General features: G+C 39.6%; 1 protein-coding gene and 1 pseudogene across 9 annotated transcripts in view; one reads left to right on the plus strand and one right to left on the minus strand.

The window, feature by feature from the left end:
* The window catches only part of DIPK1A (divergent protein kinase domain 1A), a 122750-nt gene that overhangs the window by 79039 nt on the left and 23211 nt on the right, over positions 1–20500 (minus strand). The window lies entirely within an intron of this gene.
* LOC100390638 (meiotic nuclear division protein 1 homolog pseudogene) lies at positions 8284–8803 on the plus strand (annotated as a pseudogene).

The raw sequence follows: 20500 nt of genomic DNA on the forward strand, positions 1-20500 counted from the left end.
ACATTGATTTTATATCCTGAGACTTTGCTGAAGTTGCTTATCAGTTTCAGGAGTTTTTGGGCTGAGGTGATGGGGTCTTCTAGGTATACTATCATGTCGTCTGCAAGTAGAGACAATTTGGCTTCCACCTTTCCTATTTGAATACCCTTTATTTCTTTTTCTTGCCTGATTGCTCTGGCTAGAACTTCCAGTACTATATTGAATAGGAGTGGTGAAAGAGGGCATCCTTGTCTAGTGCCAGATTTCAAAGGGAATGCTTCCAGTTTTTGCCCATTCAGTATGATATTGGCTGTTGGTTTGTCATAAATAGTTTTTATTACTTTGAGATACGTTCCATCGATACCGAGTTTATTGAGGGTTTTTAGCATAAAGGGCTGTTGAATTTTGTCAAATGCCTTCTCTGCGTCAATTGAGATAATCATGTTTTTGTTTTTGGTTCTGTTTATGTGGTGAATTACATTGATAGACTTGCGTATGTTGAACCAGCCTTGCATCCCCGGGATGAATCCTACTTGATCATGATGGATAAGTTTTTTGATTTGCTGTTGCAATCGGCTTGCCAATATTTTATTGAAGATTTTTGCATCTATGTTCATCATGGATATTGGCCTGAAGTTTTCTTTTCTTGTTGGGTCTCTGCTGGGTTTTGGTATCAGAATGATGTTGGTCTCGTAAAATGATTTGGGAAGGATTCCCTCTTTTTGGATTGTTTGAAATAGTTTTAGAAGCAATGGTACCAGCTCCTCTTTGTGTGTCTGGTAGAATTTGGCTGTGAATCCGTCTGGACCTGGGCTTTTTTTTGAGTGGTAGGCTCTTAATTACTGCCTCGACTTCTGACCTTGTTATTGGTCTATTCGTAGTTTCAGCTTCCTCCTGGTTTAGGCTTGGGAGGACACAGGAGTCCAGGAATTTATCCATTTCTTCCAGGTTTACTAGTTGATGTGCATAGAGTTGTTTGTAATATTCTCTGATGATGGTTTGAATTTCTGTGGAGTCTGTGGTGAATTTCCCTTTATCATTTTTTATTGCATCTATTTGGTTGTTCTCTCTTTTATTTTTAATCAATCTGGCTAGTGGTCTGTCTATTTTGTTGATCTTTTCAAAAAACCAGCTCTTGGATTTATTGATTTTTTGAAGGGTTTTTCGTGTCTCAATCTCCTTCAGTTCAGCTCCGATCTTAGTTATTTCTTGTCTTCTGCTGGGTTTTGAGTTTTTTTGATCTTGCTCCTCTAGCTCTTTCAATTTTGATGATAGGGTGTCAATTTTGGATCTCTCCATTCTCCTCAATATGGGCACTTATTGCTATATACTTTCCTCTAGAGACTGCTTTAAATGTGTCCCAGAGGTTCTGGCATGTTGTGTCTTCATTCTCATTGGTTTCGAAGAACTTATTTCTGTCCTCATTTCATTGTTTACCCAGTCAACATTCAAGAGCCAGTTGTTCAGTTTCCATGAAGCTGTGCGGTTCTGGGTTGGTTTCTGTATTCTGAGTTCTAACTTGATTGCACTATGGTCTGAAAGGTTGTTTGTTATGATTTCAGTTGTTTTGCATTTGTTGAGCAGTGCTTTACTTCCAATTATGTGGTCAATTTTAGAGTAGGTGTGATGTGGTGCTGAGAAGAATGTGTATTCTGTGGATTTGGGGTGGAGAGTTCTGTAAATGTCTATCAGGTTTGCTTGCTCCAGGTCTGAGTTCACACCCTGGATATCCTTGTTGATTTTCTCTCTGGTGGATCTGTCTAATATTGACAGTGGAGTGTTAACGTCTCCCACTATTATTGTGTGGGAGTCTAAGTCTCTTTGTAAGTCATTAAGAACTTGCCTTATGTATCTGGGTGCTCCTGCATTGGGTCCATATATGTTCAGGATCGTTAGCTCTTCTTGTTGAGTCGATCCTTTTACCATTATGTAATGGCCTTCTTTGTCTCTTTTGATCTTTGTTGCTTTAAAGTCTATTTTATCAGAGATGAGAATTGCAACTCCTGCTTTTTTTTGCTCTCCATTTGCTTGGTAAATCTTCCTCCATCCCTTTATTTTGAGCCTTTGTGTATCCTTGCATGTGAGATGGGTTTCCTGGATACAGCACACTGATGGGTTTTGGATTTTTATCCAATTTGCCAGTCTGTGTCTTTTGATAGGTGCATTTAGTCCATTTACATTTAGGGTTAATATTGTTATGTGTGAATTTGATGCTAAGTGGCTGTTTTGCCTGTTAGTTGTTGTAGATTCTTCATTATGTTGATGCTCTTTAGCATTTAGTGTGATTTGGAATGGCTGGTACTGGTTGTTCCTTTCTATGTGTAGTGCCTCTTTCAGGAGCTCTTGTAAAGCAGGCCTGGTGGTGACAAAATCTCTAAGTACTTGCTTGTTCGCAAAGGATTTTATTTTTCCTTCACTTACGAAGCTCAGTTTGGCTGGATATGAAATTCTGGGTTGAAAGTTCTTTTCTTTAAGAATGTTGAATATTGGCCCCCACTCTCTTCTGGCTTGTAGTGTTTCTGCTGAGAGATCTGCTGTGAGTCTGATGGGCTTCCCTTTGTGCGTGACCCGACCTTTCTCTCTGGCTGCCTTTAGTATTTTCTCCTTTATTTCAACCTTGTTGAATCTGACGATTATGTGCCTTGGGGTTGCTCTTCTTGCGGAATATCTTTGTGGTGTTCTCTGTATTTCCTGTACTTGAGTGTTGGCCTGTCTTGCTAGGTGGGGGAAATTTTCCTGGATGATGTCCTGAAGAATATTTTCCAGCTTGGATTCATTCTCTTCGTCCCCTTCTGGTACACCTATCAAACGTAGGTTAGGTCTTTTCACATAGTCCCACATTTCTTGGAGACTTTGTTCATTCCTTTTTGTGCTTTTTTCTCTAATCTTGGTTTCTCGTTTTATTTCATTGAGTTGGTCTTCGACTTCAGATATTCTTTCTTCTGCTTGGTGAATTCGGCTATTGAAACTTGTGCATGCTTCGCGAAGTTCTCGTATTGTGTTTTTCAGCTCCTTTAATTCATTCATATTCCTCTCTAAGTTATCCATTCTTGTTATCATTTCCTCATATCTTTTTTCAAGTTCCTTAGTTTATTTGCATTGATTTAATACATGTTCTTTTAGCTCACAAAAGTTTCTCATTATCCACCTTCTGAAGTCTAATTCCGTCATTTCGTCACACTCATTCTCCGTCCAGCTTTGTTCCCTTGCTGGTGAGGAGTTTTGGTCCTTTCTAGGAGGCGAGGTGTTCTGGTTTCGGGTGTTTTCCTCCTTTTTTCGCTGGTTTCTTCCCATCTTTGTGGATTTATCCGCTTGTCGTCTGCATAGTTGCTGACTTTTTGATTGGGTCTCTGAGTGGACACCCAGATTGTTGATGATGAAGTATTTCTATTACTTGGTTTTCCTTCTACCAGTCTAGCCCCTTCGCTGTACGACTGCTAGAGGTGCACCCCAGGCTACCCGTTTCTTTTTCTGCTATCTTTGTCCCAGGATGATGCCTGCCAAATGTCAGTCTTTTGGATATATAGGGGTCAGGGAGCTGCTTGAGGAGACAGTCTGTACTTTATAGGAGCTCAATTGCTGAGCTGTGATCTCTGTTGTTCATTCAGGGCTGTTAGGCTGCTATGTTTGATTCTGCTGCAACAGAGCTCATTAAAAAAACCCTTTTTTTCTCAAATGCTCTGTGTTGGGGGGTTCGGGCTTTATTTTTGGATGTTCGTTGAGGTGTCCTGCCCAGCTAGGAGGCAGACTAGCCACTGTTTGCCTGCTGAGGCTCTGCCCTGCTGTTGTGAGGCTCGCCCTGTTGGGGCAGGTTCTGCTGTTCTGCTGTGGTCTCCGCCATGCCCCGAGGCGGAGTCTCTCTGTTGTAGCGGGTTGCCTCGGCAATGGCAGGCTGCGTCAGCAGTGGGCGTGTATCTCAGTAGGGATGGGTTGCCTCGGCAACGGCTGGCTGCATCAGCAGTGGGCATGTATCTCAGTTGGGGCGGGTTGCCTCGGTAATGGTGGACGCCCCTCCCCCACAGAGCGTCTCGGACCGACTGCACAGGGATCATTTGAAATCGCAGTTTTGTTCGTCCCACTGGGCTAGCCCAAACGCTCTGTCCCTGCAATCCCCTGGGCTGGCCCACTGTCCAAGTCTCGTTCAGTCTCAAGTCCAGCCCTCTCAAGTCTCAGGTTGCCGGTTCAACAGGGCACCCGGACAAGTGCGCCCTGTGGGGAGTGCTGGGTAGGGCCGGCCGCCACCACCCCGGCTACCGGCTTCACCAGGCAGAGGTACTGCCAGGCGTCCCATGTCTCCTTTATACTTGGGAATTTCCCTGTTCTGTGGGCAACAAAGATCAGTCTGGAAATGCAGCTCCGACTCACCTCTCCGCGGATTCAAGGAGAGCTCCAATCCTGGGTTGTTCTCACAGCGCCATCTTGAGTCCTCCCTGGGGTTGAATATTGACCTGCTTTGCTAGTTTAGGAAAATTTTCCTGAATAATATCCTGAAGAATATTTTCCAGCTTGGATTCATTCTCTCCGTCGCATTCAGGTACACCTATCAAACGTAAATTTGGTCTTTTCACATAGTCTCACATTTCTTGGAGACTTTGCTCATTCCTTTTTATCCTTTTTTCTCTAACCTTGTCTTCTTGCTTTATTTCATTAAGTTGGACTTTGACTTCTGATATCCTTTCTTCTGCTTGAACAATTCGAATGTTTAAACCTGTGCATACTTCTCGGAGTTCCTGCACTGTATTCTTCAGTTCCATTAATTCACTTATATTCCTCTCTAAGTTGTCTATTCTCATTAGGATTTTGTCAAATCTTTTTTCAAAGTTCTTAGTTTCTTTACATTGGGCTGCAACATGTTCTTTTAACTCACAGAAGTTTCTTATTATCCATCTTTGGAAGCCTGATTCTGTTAATGGGATGCACTCGTTCTCCATCAAGTCTTGTTCCCTTGTTGATGAGGAACTGTGATCCTCTTTAGAGGGAGAGGCGTTCTGATTTTGAGTATTCTCAGCCTTTTTACGCTGGTTTCTTCCCATCATTGTAAATTTATCCACCTGTCGTCTTTGTAATTACCAACTTTCAGATTAGGTCTCTGAGTGGACGTCCAAGTTGTTAATTCCCAGGGCCGAAATATGAGCAACCCACTGCACCGGCCAAAACAGCTGCGTTAAGACTGATGGTGCTTTTCTGCCCGGGCATCTCCAGTCTGGCTTCCTTCTTGAGTCTGTAATAGGCGACTCTGCCTTCCCAGAGCTCCAAACCTCGGTCAGAAGGGGAACCAGTCCCGTTTACTCTGCACCAAGAGCTGCCGCGCCGAGGTGCCAACGAAACCGCTTCACCAGCCACAAGAGTCACACTGGCGACCGATGGAGCTCCTCCACTGGGAATCTTCTGCTCCGTGAGTGACCAAAATTTGTCTGAAAGTGTGGCGTCCTCTTGTTGTCTGAGCTTTCGCTGGGAGCTACAATTCCGAGATGTTAGCGATCAGCCATCTTGGATCGTTCAGCCAAGACTCTGGATTCTGTTATGTTCCTCTGAAGATGGATCTTTGTTCTAGCAGACAGTTAATTTGGTGGGACTCAATTTCCAAATCTGTCTCCCCCCACCTCCCCATCAGCATTTGCTGAAACCTATTCTCCGTTCTTTTAGCTCCCAGGTGCTACTTTTTCCCTGCATTTCCTGGGCCTCCCCACACATATGAAGGAGTTGGGCAGATTTTAAATGAAGGTTTGGGGACTAATCTTTCTGCATCTCCTCCCCTTCCAAGATTTTCTGCCTAAGTTTCTGGCTGCTCTACTAGTCCTGAGCCCGGTTATCCAAGATCTTTGGAGCCAGGCACAGACTGAGGAGTACCTTCAGGGGCAGTTCTTTCCTTTCAGATGGAGTTGATTTTTTTTTCACTTCCTTTCCAGTGCCTTTAAATAGTTGTTTAAGATATATAAACACATATATGTAATTTTTAAATTTACATTTCAATAATCTTTATCTGTAGGAAGTGTGAGTAATCTCTTATGTCATCACCAGCAGCTGAAATAATCAGTGTTGTTTTGATTCAGTATCTTACACTGGGTCAGTTTCTTTGATTCTTCATCCACCTTCCAGAGGTGCATCTTCATGCTGGCTGACTTTCCAAGTTGCAACAAGATGGAACCAGCAGCTTTCAAAGCTACATGTTTCCATCTTGAAAACCAGAGAAAGGAAAAAGAGGTTATCACTAGCCAAACAAAGAAACGTGGTCCTGGGCTTCATTCCAGCTAAACGAATTTTTAGAAAATATAACCACCCTTGAACCAAGCACTGTGGCCAACAGAATGCTATGAGCCAACTGGCTTAGGCTTGGGTCACTGGTCATCTTCTCCCTCTAGCCCTATTCCTTGTTTCTGACCCCCTGAAGCCCTACAACCCCACTTACAGGTCCCTGTTGCTTTTGTAAGCCAGGGGAGTGATGCTGTTGAATATCCTTCCTCAAGGGCAGCACAGCCTTTTGTGGCTCCCAATTTTAAAGACACGGGTCACTGGGCGCGGTGGCTCACGCCTGTAATCCTAGCACTTTGGGAGGCTGAGGCGGGTGGATCACGAGGTCAAGAGATCGAGACCATCCTGGTCAACATGGTGAAACCCCGTCTCTACTAAAAATACAAAAAAATTAGCTGGGCATGGTGGCGCGTGCCTGTAATCCCAGCTACTCAGGAGGCTGAGGCAGGAGAATTGCCTGAACCCAGGAGGCGGAGGTTGCAGTGAGCCGAGATCACGCCATTGCACTCCAGCCTGGGTAACAAGAGCGAAACTCCGTCTCAAAAAAAAAAAAAAAAAGACATGCGTTAATTGCAATTCTCTAATTCTCACAAGCCTGAAGTCTTTTCTCCTCACTTCATATAGCCCTTAAAACTATAGTTCCCAGGAGAATCATTTGAACCCAGGAGGCGGAGGTTGCAGTGAGCTGAGACTGAACCACTGCACTCCAGTCTGGCAACAGAGCGAGACTCCATCTCAAAACAAAAAACAAAAAACAAAAAACAAAAAAACAACTATGGTTCCCACTTCCCATTGGCCAGTTTGGTTTTAGCTTTCTTTCATATCTGGGTTTGAGTTTCTTTGTCATTTCTGGTATCTGGAGATTTCCTTTGCTTGCTTTCAAGCTTAATTAGGTAGTAATAAAAAAAAAAAACTGGGAAAAAGGAGGCTTATATTTTATCCAGCATTTCTATGTATTTGAAGAAAAAAAAGAATTTTCTCATATTAGCTAAATCCACCATCAATAACTTTCCTTCGCCTTCAGGATATAGAATCAATTCTAATTTATTTAACAAAGAGGGCCCTTCATAGTATTATTTACCCTCTTAGTTTCATGACCTGAATACCCCCAAATGCAATCTTTTCTTTTGCCAAAGAAAGCACTATTTGTAATTCTCTGTTCATGCTATGCTGTTTCTTCTTTCTATGCCTTCTCTGATACTGTTTACTCTAGATACAATATTATCTCCTCAAGGTGAGAATGGCCTCACACACAAATTTTTATCTAGTCAACTGATACTCATTCTAGAAGTCTCTAACTAAACAAGGCTTCTTAAAAGTCTTTTCTGTCACTCCCTCCCCTATACCAACCAAGACTAAGATGGTCCCTTCCTGGGGTCTTGTAACACTCTATACACACTTCTGACATGCAACTACCACTCTAATTGTTGACTTAATTTTCCCACTAGACTACCCTCCTGAAAGAAATATGTCTTACACAATTGATTACTTCTAGTACTTCATTCCTTGTTTGGCACATATTAGATATTTGACAAGTATTTGTTGAATGAATGGAGAGACAGATTCTCTTTCCTGATTTTTTGAAATTAATAGAATTATTCTTTAGAGCAATTTTTTGGTTTACAGAAAAACTGAACGGCAAGTATAAAGTTCTCATATAACTGGCAAAACCTGGAAATAACCAAGACGTCCTTCAGTAGGTGGATGATATATAAACTGTGGTACATCAGACAATGGACAATTATTTCATAATAAAAACAAATGAGCTAGCCTGTCACCCCATGTGCAGACCCCACCATTGGAAGGCCTGGTGCCCATACCATATCAAAGAAAAAGGGACTGAGTGCAGAAGAAAAGAGAGCCTGCATGATAGAAACATTTTTTAAAACAAAAGATGTATTTCAATTAAAAGACATGGAGAAGGCCGGGCACAGTGGCTCACACTTGTAATAGTAGAACTTTAGAAGGTTGATGCAGGATGACTGCTTGAGGCCAGGAGCTCAGGATAAATCTAGCCTCAAGACCCCACCTCTTAAAAAAAAAAAAAAAGACATGGAGAAGACTGTTCCTAAAGAAAAAGGCATTACTACTGTGTCAGTAAAAGAAAAAAGTCCTTCAAAGTGTAGTTGATAATGATATGGTTGATTATGAGAGGACTGGAACTTCTAATTATCATCAGGCTTTTCCAAATAAAATTCTTTATGCAAGGACGTGTAAACTGGAGGTTCTGAAATCTCAGTTGTTTCAGGGAAGCCAAAAGGATGCAAACTTACAGAAAAGCATCAAAAAAGCTAAAATTGGCCAACATGAGATGAAGGAGTGAATCATGCTAGCCAAAGAGCATTCTTCACTTTGGGATCAAAGGGAACAGCTAAAGCCAGAAGTTGAAAAATGCAAATAATGTGACCCACAAGTTGTTGACGAAATACCTCAAGCAAATAAAGTAGCTGCTAACAGATGGACTGATGACATATTTCCAATAAAATCTTGAGCCAAAAGAAAATTTGGGTTTGAAGAAAATAAAACTGATAAAACTTTTGGAATTCCAGAAGACTCTGATTAGATAGACTAAAATATATCATGGTGGTAAAGAATCTATGAACTCATAAATATATAAATCTTAAAATATTATCCAACTAGGCTGGGCACAGTGGCTCACGCCTATAATCCCAGCACTTTGGGAGGCTGAGGCAGGTAGATCACTTGAGGTCAGGAGTTCGAGCCCAGTCTGGCCAACATGGTGAAACCCCATCTCTACTCAAAATACAAAAATTAGCTGGGTATGGTGGCACATGCCTGTAGTTCTGAGGCCAGAGAATCACTTGAACCTGGGAGGTAGAGGTTGCAGTGAGCTGAGATCACGCCACTGTACTCCAGCCTGGGCGACAGAGCGAAACTGTCTCAAAAAAATTTTTTTAATTAAAAAAAATTATCCAAGTAAATGTTATCAATTGCCTTTTACCTATAACAGTGTTTATCATTTTATTAAAGTATAAAATACAAAAAAGAAAAAGAAATAAACCATCAAGCCATGAAAAGAAATCTTAAATGTGTATTTCTTATGTAGTCATTTTCATTTTAAGATTTTTAAAAATTATTTGTCAGACATATCCTACCTGATTAAATATGTAGTCCTTAGTGAAGGAAGCCAATCTGAAAAGGCTACATACATACTGTGGAATTCCAACTATATAATATTCTAGAAAAGGCAAAAGTAAAAACATCAGTGGTTGCTAGGGGTTGGAGGGATGAACAGGTGGAGCACTGAGGATTTTTAGGGCAGTGAAACTACTCTGTTTGATAGTATAATGGTAGATCCATACCGTTACACACTTGTCAAAACCCAAAAAATGTACATTAAGAGTAAACCCTAATGTAAACTATGGACTTCAGGTGATAATGATCTGTCAATGCAGGTTTGTCAACTGTAACATATGTACTGTGGTGAGGGATGCTGATAGTGGGGGAGGCTGTACATGTGTGGGGCAGAAAGGTAAAATGGCAATGTTCTGCTTACTTTTGCCATAAATTTTAAATTGCTCTAAAACATAAAGTATATTTTTAAAAACTATGAAAGAGCTACACATACATGTCAAGAAGAAAAAGCACAGAAAAACAAACCAAAAAACCCCCAAACCCAAGAAGTAGAAGGAAAGGAATCATAAAGACAGAAACTAATAAAACAGGAAATCAACAAAACTAAAACTATTTCTTTGAAAAGTTCTAAGAAGAAATCAAAAGGTGAATAGTTTCTATATCTAAAAACTATGGAAGGAAAAAGTTTCAGGGAGACAGGCATGGTCAATAGTACATAATGCCGTAACAAAGTAAAGTACAATTAATATTGAAAACTGTCTGGCATGGTGGTTCCCATCTGTAATCCCAACACTTTAGGAGGCCAAGACAGGAAGATTGCCTGAGGCCACAGTTTGAGCCCAATCCTGGGCAATATAGCAAGACCCTATTTCTGAAAAACAAAAGAAAACTGCCTGATCTGACAATAAGGAGATAATTGATAACTTAAGCAAGAATAATTCAAGTGGAATGGAATGAAATAGAACAACTTTCTAAAAAGAAAAAAGATCCTGGATGTGTTGACATGAATGCTGATATTATATATCTGCAAGAAGCTAGATTTGATTTATCTTTACCTTTGCACAGTGCCTCACGTGTCGCTGCTTGCAACACTATTTGCTGAATTAATTCAGCCGGACGGAAAAGAAAGGACCATCATAAAGGGCTTTAAATGCTTGACAGGATTGAAACTTAAATGAAGAAGTTTTAAGATTTCTAGGCTGGACATGGTGGCTTACACCTGTAATCCCAGCATTTTGGGAGGCCAAGGAGGGTGGATCATGAGGTCAGGAGTTCAAGACCAGCCATGGTGAAACCCCATCTATACTAAAAATACAAAAATTCGCTGGGCATGGTGGCGGGTTCCTGTAATCCCAACTACCCAGGAGGCTGAGGTTGCAGTTAACTGAGATCACGCCATTGCACTCCAGCCTGGGTGACAGAGCGAGACTCTGTCTCAAAAAAAAAAGATTTCTAAACAGATACACAGTCTGATAAATCTGATGTTTAAAGAAGATTAATCTGAATGTTAGCTTAAGACTTTTAAAGGGAATACTGAGGAAAGGGAAATTAGTTAAGAAGTTGTTGCAGCATTCTAGCCCCCTTCTGGATTAGGATGGGCCAACAGCAGTAAAGATAAAGGGTGAAATTTGAGAGACATTATGAAAATAAACTTCCTAGGATTTGTAAACAAATGGACACGGAAGTCAGAAGAAAAAGACGTTAAAGGTTTGAAAGACTGAAAAAATTAAGATAATGAAGAATGAAGGTCAGTGGTGACACACAAAGGCATTTTAACTAAATGCAACCTTAACTGATTTATTTCTGTGGTTTAAGAAATTCAGGTATTTAATTTTCAGCATATAACTTTTGGTCACAAATAAATTTTCTTGAACAAATGAATTTTAAATCCAGATAGTAACCGAGATCTTTACCCTACAAATGAATTTTTAAAAGTAGAGAATTTATTCAAATTCAGAGACTTTTATATTGATTTCCAGAAGGCAAGACAATGGTATAGTTTTGAAATAACGAGTAGAATATGCCAATTTTTCATAAAAGGAAAGGGTTTTTTCTTAACAGTTTAAATCTAGGAGACTAGTTTAAAATTAAAAAGTTATGCATGAAAAAAGCTAAAATGACAAATCTGGCAAGATATTTACTATTATATACATATATCAGAAGTTTTCTATTTGTAGAAACACACATAGTTCAAATGTATTTCCTGAGTCAGCACATACTGGAAGGTTTCTTACCTTCTTTTCATCTTATTTTGGCTCACCTTCTCTCAAAACATCTTGAAACACAGATAGTATGGAAACAAATGAAAATGATCTATCTCTGAAAGCATTCAGAATCAAATAGCTCAGCATTCTTCTTCTTTTTCACTAAACCGTGCTCTGCACCACAAAATTAAACAGACATCTCTAGGGATACAGATTTGCCAAGAGTGTTCCTGGCAAATATAAAACCTGGCCTTTCTCCAGACTGCTATACATGGACAACAGTGGAAGTTCTGTGGATGGAGATTGATTGCTGGCTGGCTGGCTAGCCTGTGGTTACTTAGTAGTGTCAAGATGAAGAATATTAGGCACAGATCATTTTCATGTCCAAAGACTTCTGACAACAAATGTGCTCTGCCTGACTTCTCACATTCAGCAACAGTGAGAATCATTTACTGAAGAGATAGTTATAATTCTAGCTCTATTCCTTTATGTATCAGAGAAGCAAACTGAAGCCCAGAGAGGGTGGGTCATTTGCCCAAAATCATACAGCTAGTCAGTGACAGGACGAAACACAGGTCTTGAGACTCCCAGTTCAATATTTCCATCTCTCTACTGAGCAACACTACTCTCTACATAATACTAAAAAGAACATGTTGCTCATGTCTTAAACTCTATCTCATAACTTGACAGTCATAGGCTTTCCTGTTCAGTATTTTGCTAGAAATTGCAATATACATTTATTTTGTGAGATGTTTTAATATAACAGTTTTTTTAAAGGACTATGTATTTTAAGTCCCAGAGTCACCAAAGTAAAATGAGATTAAAAATGGTTTAAAACTATTAAAACACAATTAATAAATTCTGAATCTTTAAACTTGGGGAGATTCTTTAAAAATGACAGCTCAATATATTTAAAAGCGGGGAGGGGTATGGGAATCAGGGTCACAAGACCAGGATTTAAGTCCTGTTCCTGCTACTGACTAGCTGTGTGACCTGAGCATGTTTCTTCCTTATCTTTTAAATGAGCAGGGTCAATCAGGATCACTGAAATTAGTTTCATCACTTAAAATACAGTTCCAAACAATTCAAGGATGGGATCGCTGTCTTATCCTTATTATATTATAACGTGTTCAAATAATTGAGCAAAAAAAACTCACACTGTTCTATACCTAACTAAAGACATTAAAACACAGGAAATGGCTGGGCATGGTGGCTCATGCTTGTAATTCTAGCACTTCGGGAGGCTGAAGTGGGAGGATTAGTTCACGACTAGCCTGGGCAATAAAATGAGACCCTGTCTCTACAAAAAATAGGAAGATAAAAATTAGCCAGGCTGGAACAGCTATTCAGGTGGCTGAGGTGGGAGGACTGATCACCTGAGCCTGAGAGTTCAAGGCTGCAATGAGCTATGATCAAACCACTGCACATCAGCCTGGACAACAGAGAGAGACCTCATCTAAAAAAAAAAAAAAAAAAAAAAAAGGGACAAAATAACAACAACAGCAGCAACAACAACAAAAAACCTCACAGGAAACACATCTCTACTATAAAAAAGCTGTAGATTTGGCTCTGCATAGAGTCAGCAAGAAAAACAATGTCAGAAAAATGCAGCACACAGTTGAAGTTATGGAAATCTGGATCACATCTTTCTGCATTCATTTAACTAAATAGATGGCTTTGAAAACCTAAGTATAGTTTTTCTGAAGAAGAAACAGAAGGAGAACATAAAAGAAGCTCAGAGAAGCTGTTTTAATCCAGTTCTGCCAATCCTCCATAGCAAGTACCACACAGCAGTATCAGACATCCAGACCCCTTTATCTTTTGCTCTACTAGTGCTGTTATACATGGCCCTGGATGATTAAGTTTGAATCCGTTTAATACATAGGTCATTTAGATCTTTGTGGGGGAAATCTACCATCAGTATAAACAACTTTTACTTTGCTTTTCTACTACTTGAGACAATTGTGAGTTCACAAAGATATAGATACCCTTACATGCAATTCACCATTCATTTACTCTATGGAAAACCAAAAAGTATAAACACAGTCCCTGTACCCACCAGCTACCAAGATTTTACAACTGAACAAGATCATGCAAGTATGATGATCTCTGAGGTTTACTATTTAATAAATTCTTACCAGTTTTTATGTCCAATTTAATTGCACTTAAGTCCTTTGTCTCTTAACAGACGTAAAATAGAAAAATTAATTTGTAAGGTACTAGAAAAAGGGATTAAGGAATCATAAAGAGCTAATCCAAGGCCAGGCATGGTGGCTCATGTCTGTAATCTCAGTACTTTGGGAGGCTGAGGTGGGCGGATCACTTGAGGTCAGGAGTTCAAGAATAACCTGGCTAACATGGTGAAGCCCTGTCTCTACTAAAAAATACAAAAATATCAGCCAGGCATGGTGACATGTGCCTGGAGTCCCAGCTACTTGGGAGGCTGAGGCAGGAGAATCGCTTGAACCCAGAAGGCAGAAGTTTCAGTGAGCCAAGATCTCATCACTGCACTTCAGCCTGAGCAACAGAGCAAGACTCCATTTCAAAAACAAAACAAAACAAAAGAAGAGCTAATCCAATTGAAGATCATAAGAGAAAGACAACAGGGGAATGAGTGTGAGATTATCAAGCTCTATGAACCAAAACTCCTCCAAACTCCAGCTCATTTGTTAGACCTACAATATTTTATTTTGATTAAATATTGACATTTTAGATCCCATCAACAGAATAAATCATATTTTGAGGCTCTGTTTCTCTGGTCAGTTTGCCTAGAACAATCTGGTAAAGATGGTTAGTTAGATCAGGGCAATAAGACTACTGTGTTATAAGTTTTATCAAATTTATTTATAAAGCTAATAAGCTGATCTGAATAGTTTTTTTTTTCTCTTCTGTTAAACTGGGACAAGAATGACTGTCTTGAAAACCTTACAGGCCAGGGCGGTATCTCATGCCTATAATCCCAACACTTTGGGAGGTTGAGGTGGGTGGATCAACTGAGGTGAGGAATTAGAGACCAACCTGGCCAACATGGTGAAACCCTGTCTCTTCTAAAAAAAAAAAATACAAAACAAACTAGCTAGGCATGGTGGTGGACACCTTTAATCCCAGCTACTTGGGAGGCTGAGGCAGGAGAGACACTTGAACTCGGGAGGTGGAGGTTGCAGTGAGCTGAGATCACGCCACTGCAGTCCAGCCTGGGCAGCAAGAGTGAAAGTTCATCTCAAAGAAAGAAAGAAAGAAAACCTTACAATGCTAGTTAGCATAAGGATCCAAATGAAATAGTGTAAATTAAAGTAACTTATAAGCTTTTCTATAAATGTAAGGCATTATTATTAATCTTAATTTTTTTAAGCCTTTCGTGTAAAGTCCAAAACTGGATATTGTCAGATTTATACCTTTCTCCAACCACTCTGACTTCTTCCTAGCACATACTTTCAAGTATTACTTAACAGATATTGCATGATATACTTCTACCTGACTTTAGCAGATGTGACTTTCAACTTATGGGAATCACAATAGAAATCCCTTGAGGTCAGAGGTTTGAAATCAGCCTGGCCAACACGGTGAAACCCCATCTCTACTAAAAATACAAAAATTAGCCAAGCGTGGTGGTGGGTGCCTATAATCCTAGCTATTCAGGAGGCTGAGGCAAGAGAACTGCTTGAACCCAAGAGGCAGAGGTTGCAGTGAGCCAAGATCACATCACTGCACTCCAGTTTGGGCAATAGAGTAAGACTCAATCTCAAAAACAAACGAACACCACAACATGGTATCGCTCTACACCCATCAGAACATCTAAAATGAAGATGTGAAATATTAAGTATCAAGGAGTATATGGAGCAACTGGAACTCTCATACACTACTTGCTATAGTTTGAATGTTTGTGTTCCCTCCAAAATTCAACTTGCAACTTAATCTCCAATGCAACAGTATTAAGAGGTAGGGCCTTTAGGAGGTGATTAGGTCATGAAGACTTCATCTTGATGAATGTGATATTAAGGCCTTTAAAAAAATGGTTTTGGGGGAACGATCCAAGATGGCCGATCGCTAACATCTCAGGATTGCAGCTCTCAGTGAAAGCGCAGAGAACTAGAGGATGCCACATTTTCAGACAAATCTGGTCGCTCATAGAGCAGAAGATCCCCAGTGGAGGAGTCACACGGGTCGTCAGTGCAACTCTTGTGGCCAGCGCAGCGGTTTCGCCGGCACCTTGGCACGGCAGTTCTTGGAGCAGAGTAAACAGGCTGGCTCCCCTTCTGACCAAGGTTTGGGAGGAGCCACACGGGTCCCCAGCACGACTCCTGAGGCCAGCCGAGCGGCTGTGATGGCACCTCGGCGCGGCAGCTCTCGGTGCAGAGTAAAGGAGACTGGTTCCCCTTCTGACAGAGGTTTCGAGCCCCGGGAAGGCAGAGTCACCTATTACAGACACAAGAAGGAAGCCAGACAGGAGAATCCTGGGCAGAAAAACACCATCAGTCTTAATGCCGCTGTTCTGGCCCTGGGAACTAACAACTTGGACGTCCACTCAAGAGACCTAATCTGAAAGTTGGTAATTTCAAAGACGACAGGTGGATAAATTTACAATGATGGGAAGAAACCAGCGTAAAAAGGCTGAGAATACTTAAAATCAGAACGCCTCTCCCTCTAAAGATGATCACAGTTCCACATCAACAATGGAACAAGGCTTGATGGAGAACGAGCACATCCCAATAACAGAATCACGCTTCAGGGAATGGATAATAAGAAACTTCTGTGAGTTAAAAGAACCTGTTGTAGCCCAATGTAAAGAAACTAAGAACTTTGAAAAAAGGTTTGATGAAATCCTATTGAGAATAGACAACTTAGAGAGGAATATAAGTGAATTAATGGAACTGAAGAATACAATACAGGAACTCCGAGAAGTATGCACAGGTTTAAACACTCGAATTGTTCAAGCAGAAGAAAGGATATCAGAGGTCAAAGTCTAACTTAATGAAATAAAACAAGAAGACAAGATTAGAGAAAAAAGGATAAAAAGGAATGAGCAAAGTGTCCAAGAAATGTGGGACTATGTGAAAAGACCAAATTTACGTTTGATAGGTGTACCTGAATGCGACGGAGAGAATGAATCCAAGCTGGAAAATACCCTTCAGGATATTATTCAGGAAAATTTTCCTAAACTAGCAAAGCAGGTCAATATTCAACCCCAGGTAATACAGAGAACACCACAAAGATATTCCAGGTAATACAGAGAACACCACAAAGATATTCCTCAAGAAGAGCAACCCCAAGGCACATAATCATTAGATTCACCAGGGTTGAAATGAAGGAGAAAATACTAAGGGCAGCCGGAGAGAAAGGTCAGGTTAATTACAAAGGGAAGCCTATCAGACTTACAGCAGATCTCTCAGCAGAAACTCTACAAGCCAGAAGAGAGTGGGAGCCAATATTCAACATCCTCAAAGAACAGAACCTTCAGCCCAGAATTTCATATCCAGCCCAACTAAGCAACACAACTGAAGGAAAAATAAAATCTTTTATGAGCAAGCAAGTACTAAGAGATTTTATTACCACCAGGCCTGCTTTACAAGAGCTTCTGAAAGAAGCATTATACACAGAAAGAAACAACCAGTATTAGCCTTTCTAAAAATATACCAAAAAATAAAGAGAACCAACATAAAGAAGAATTTACATCAACGAATGGATGAAACAGCCAGTTAACATCAAATGGCAGTAACCCTAAATTTAAACTGACTAAATCCCCCAATCAAAAGACACAGCCAAAACCCAACTGTATGCTACATCCAGACCTGTTTCACATGCAAGGATACACAAAGACTCAAAACAAAGGGATGGAGAAAAATTTACCAACCAAATGGAGAGCATAAATAAATAAATAAATAAAAAGCAGGAGTTGCAATTCTCGTATCGGATAAAATAGATTTTAAAGCAACAAAGATATAGTGGTAAAAGGATCAGTGCAACAACAAGAGCTAACGATCCTAACACCCAGATACATAGAGACTTAGATTCAATGAGACAGAAAATTAATAAGGATATCAAGGACTCGAACTCAGATCCGGAACAAGTAAACTTAATAAATATTTATAGAGCTCTCCACTTCAAATACACAAAATATACATTCTTGTCAATACCACATCACACCTACTCAAAGGTTTAAATGAAACATTGATTGGCCATTATTAATACCCATTTTTTTCAGAATAAAGCAATATTTCCATTCACCCTCCCTCTTTCTCTTCCTCTTTCTTCCTCTCCTATACTCATTTTTTTTCTTTCCTTCTCTCAAAAAAAAGAAAAAAAAAAAAGAAATCAACTTGTAAACCTCTAGATCCAGGTTGGCAATGTCTCTCTCATTGCTTGATTTCCTTCCTTCCCTTCCCTCCCTCCCTCCCACCTTCCTCCCTCCCTTCCTTCCTTCCTTCATCCCTTCCTTCATCCCTTCCTTCCTCACTCCCTTCCTCCTTCCCTCCCTTCCTGCCTTCCTCCCTTCCTCCCAAAAAAAAAAAAAAAATGGTTTCACACAGCAAATGGCATCTTTTTTTTTTTTTTTTCTGATTCTATCATATATGACATGGCAAGACCACACCTCTAAAAATAAAATAAAATAAAGATGGGCATTAAAAAAAAATGAACATAGACGGAGATGTTGGGCAAATGATTCAAAATTTCAATTAGACAGAAGGAATAAGTTCAGGAGATCTATCATATAGCACTGTGGTTACAATTAATGACAATGTATCATATACTTCAAAATTGCTAAGAAAGTAGATATTAAGTATTATCACCAAAAAAAGAGTGAGGTAATGCATGTTAATTATTGATAGTTCAATTTAGGAATTTCACAATGTATACATATTTCAAAACATCACATTGTACATCATAAATACAAGCAATTTACATCAATTTTAAGAAATAAGTAAAATAATTTTTAGAAAACAAAGCATAGGCATATCTATGACCCAGCCATTCTATTCCAACAGAAATGCTTATGTATGTTCCCCAAAAGATAGGTACTAGAATATCTATAGCTTCAATATCTGCAATACCTAAAAACCGGAGAGGCTCAGGCACAGTGGCTCATGCCTGTAATCCCAGTACTTTGGAAGGTCAAGGCAGGAGGATCACTTGAGCCCAAGAGTCTGAGACTAGCCTGGGCAACATGGTAAGATCTTGTCCCTACAAAAAAATTAAAGAATTAGCCAGGTGTGGTGAACGTGCACCTGTAGCCCCAGCTACTTGAGAGGCTGAGGTGGAAGGATCACTTGAGCCCAGGAGTTTGAGGTTACAGTCAGCTATGATCATGCCACTGCACTCCAGCCTGGGCTACAGAGCAAGACTGTCTCTAAAAACAAAAAAGAGTAGAATGAATAACTGAGATATGTTCATACATGGAATACTAGACTAATGAAAACGCAGGATATATAACTACACATGACAATAAGGAAGGCTCTCACAAACATAATGCTGAGCAACAGAAGCCAGACCCCAAAGGTATGAGTCCACTTATATCAAAAACAAAATCAGGCAAAACCAGATTTCCATTAGAAGTCAGGAGATGGAAATGACAATGTAAGAAACGAGGAATTCAGAAACTGCTGGTAAAGTGGTGTTTCTTGAGCATAAATATACATTTCAATATTCATATTATACTTTAATGAAAAGTTAAGAACTACTTTTTCTTGCTACTTCATGTTAAGGTTCTGGCCTTTCACATAAAAAGCCAGCACCCCCACCTTTGGATAAATACCAAAGTATACTATAATGGCTAGTAATGAAACTGGTTTTAGTCTAACTACAGATTAACCTTTACCCCAGGTCACAGCTTCACAGAATTAGGAACCTAGTAATAGTCTGGCAGAACAAATTTTTTCTTTTCTGATTTAAAAAATTTTAAAGGCATTAGAAATGAATGATTTTCCTTCCTCTCCCAACTTACTGTTATGAACTATACACAAAGTGTATCACATATTATGTAATTTAATTTTCATAATTCCATGAAATAATATTTTCATATTTTTTATAACTTTATAAAGAGATTTAGGTTAAGCACATTGTCTAAGATCAGTCAGCACATATATAGCAGAGCCAGGATCTGAATCCTGGTTTGTCTGACTTCCGAACTCTTGTTCTTTACCACTTTATACTGCCTCATTGTTATACTGGGGGCTGTGCAGTCTGGAGTGATAATCATCTTCTTTAGCTTTTTAGTCACTTTAGAAGGCCGTGTCTGAACAGAACATTTCTTTTCACCTCTTTTTTATAAAGATCCATAGAGGGGCTGGACTGTTGTGGAATGAAAGCCAGGCATTAATAATAGCCCATGCCACCAACAGGCCTGTAATAAAAGTGTTTGACTGCTTTTAACAACTGGCTAAATGGAAAACTGGACAAAGTTCTCAGCAGATTGGTCTCAAATGAACCAACAATTTAGGATGAGTGTTTTTCTTATGCCATAGTGGAAGAACCATGGATACACTATGCAATTTCGTTAAAAATAAGGATTAATGAGCAGGATCTTAATTGTACACAGGTATCTGCATTTCTTTAAATCTTCTTCTAGGATATACTATTTTTTTCAAAAGTTATACTGACAAGTATGTATTATTTAATATGGATGATAATAAAGCTTTAATAAAAGTTTAGGTTGGTGGAAAACTATGACTCACTATTGATTTTTAAATAGATTCTGATCTTTAATCAGGTATTTCATTCAGTAAGTTAGCAGATAATTTCCTAAGTTGCAGACCTGGTACCTAAGAAAAACTAAGCGTTTTTACTCATCTACTTTGGAAAATCCTAAACTTGAAAAGTAACTGCCAGGTTGTGTGTAAGGTCAATTTCATAGTTAAAAATCACACCTTGACCTGGCCTGAGATTTTGTTGTATAATCACAGCATCCTTCATAAGAGGAATTTGAAAGTTTGTTTGTTTATTTGTTTATTGATTGATTGACTGAGATTGGGTTT

The sequence above is a fragment of the Callithrix jacchus genome, chromosome 7 (assembly GCF_049354715.1).
Source record: "Callithrix jacchus isolate 240 chromosome 7, calJac240_pri, whole genome shotgun sequence".
In the NCBI taxonomy this organism is placed as follows: domain Eukaryota; kingdom Metazoa; phylum Chordata; class Mammalia; order Primates; family Cebidae; genus Callithrix; species Callithrix jacchus.